This window comes from Cariama cristata, unplaced genomic scaffold, assembly GCF_000690535.1.
Source record: "Cariama cristata isolate BGI_N322 unplaced genomic scaffold, ASM69053v1 scaffold44576, whole genome shotgun sequence".
NCBI classification, from domain to species: domain Eukaryota; kingdom Metazoa; phylum Chordata; class Aves; order Cariamiformes; family Cariamidae; genus Cariama; species Cariama cristata.
In genome coordinates this window covers 1-2,346 of record NW_009623500.1, presented here as the reverse complement: position 1 = coordinate 2,346, position 2,346 = coordinate 1, and positions in this window count along the sequence as shown.

Sequence of the window (2,346 nt, the reverse complement as noted above, 5' to 3'; positions counted from 1 at the left end):
ATGCCATTCCAACTGTGGCTCCCCAGTTCACTGAGTATCCTCCTGCTTGCTGAAGCTCTTTGTGGACTGGCCAGGTTATCATGGGGTTGTTAGCCCCACCAGCAGAAACAAAAGCACCTCCACTCCCAATCCAAGCCAAGAAGCTGAGCTCAGCACCTGAGCTGGAGGGGAACTGGTTTGTGTTATTCCAGTTTGAGAGTAAAGGAAGAGCCAGGTTATTCTGGGTACACAAAAAGGGATCAGTCCAGATCTCTCTTGTCTCTTTCTCTCTTGTTTTCTCTCTCTGTCCTTCTGCACCCTGCAACACACTGCTAATGGAAGAGGCTCTGCCTGCCCCAGCTGTTTTCAACACCAAAGCAGTGTCCCAGCCTTCCTGATCTGAGGTGCCCAATTGCCCGTCACATCAGGGTTTGGCATGGAAACAGCACTCGGCTCACTCAGAGAGAGCCTTGAACAAACAACCTCTCCAAACCTTGAACAAACAACCTCTAACACTGGACGAGAAGCTGGAGGGAGAGAAGAGATAGATAAGCAAAGGACATGCCTCTTGTCTTTTGTCAGGGCTCCAGATATGTGAGATACAGAGCCCAGCACATACTCCAGACCAGAGACACCCTGGCAAACCTTATGTAGGGGAGATTTGTGATGCTTTCAGGATCACTCCAGCTCTGGTAACATTTTCTGGAGGTATGGACTGGCAGGGTCATCCTCTTGGTGAACTAGCTCCTTGGAAGGAAGGATGACTTGGTGGAAGAGAACAGGGACCTTGAGGCTCACCTTTACCCACCCCAACAAATCTCTTAGGTCTCTGAAGCTCCTTTGTTATTGAAATGAAAACTGGGGACCTCAAAGGAAAGGACTCCCAATATTAACTACTTTCAGGAGGCCAGAAACACTGCAGAGACTTTTCTCTCAGATGGGATCCTTTGTAGCATCACAACTTTCTTCACAAATGTCTTTACTATTACAGCTTTTACTATTTTTCGTCATTCCAGCTTCTGGAAATCTTAGGGGAGACCTGAGCTTTGGATCGATTCCTTGGATATCAGATAGGCAAACCCAACAGACTCCACAGATGTATGCTGAAAGAACCTCATCTGATAGGCCCCATAAAAACACAATTGCGCAATTATGTCTTAAGGCCATTTCCACAGGCTATTGCATAAATGTTTCCTGCTATACTTAAATGAGCTTTGAAGGACTGGAATTGTTTAGACTTTCTTTATTTGCAGCTGCCTTGGGCTGTGACACACTGTCCTGACAGAAGCCCATCTCTTGGGGTCCTGCAGTATTGGGTTGTCCCACACATCATGAGTGCCTGCAATGAATGGGCAGAGTAGCAAGTGATTTGACAGTCTATTTCTAAGCTCAAGGATCTTTCCTTTGGTATTTTTTGCCAGTGCTGTTCCAGTGATGCAAGTCACTTGTTGGAGGAAAGGGGAGGGCAGTGGCTGCTCTGGGGACAAAGATCCCTGCAAAGACTGGCAGAGATCAGAACAGTATGTTCATAAAAAGATGATCCTCTAAAAGGTGGGGACATAGTTAGGAATCCCTTTGGATGTTCCTCCTGCATGCAAAGGAATTTCCAAAAAAAGCATTTGGAGACAGAGCCCTACAAATGTCAAGTATGGATGGGGACACTGATGCTGGAGACGAAGAGCATTTGGTGAAGTGACTGAGGTCCAGACTCAAAGCTGATTGCTCAGGCTATGGTTTATCAATACAGTAAACCCAGCTTCAGGGCTCCAAAAGCCCTATCAAAAATGCTAAGGCATGCAACACAAAGCACTGATTCACTCTAAACTCATTCTCCTGCCCAGACAGCTGCAATGGAGGAACTTTGTCTTTAAGCAGGTGTGGTCTGTCTGTGCCATTGTAAGTTTGTCAAGTACCATCTACGAGCTCAAATGTCATATCACACATCCTGGCTAGTTTGACAGAACAACCGCTGGACACCAGTGCTTCGTCGGGGTTGGATCCACTCTGCTGGCTGCTTTGGCAGCACCCACATGGGTAGGAATTGATGAGGAACCTTGGCCTCAGACTGATAGTGTGTTGGCATCTGCTTGGGGTCTGTCCCTGATGTGGACAGCACCTGTTGCAAGAGGCTTGGGATCCCCTAACAGGTGCTGTCAGAATATACCTGGTCTGTACATCTGGAGAGCAGGAGGAAGGCAGAGAGGTAGGAAGAGATGGTAAATTAGTGATACCGCTCTCTTTAGGAAAAAAAAATCATTTTTATAGATATATTTCTTCATTGAATGAGAGGAGGAGGTGGATGCTAAAAGCTGAGCTTAGACCTGATTACAAAACAGGAATAGGAGCTGGGAGGGACCACAGAGTCCG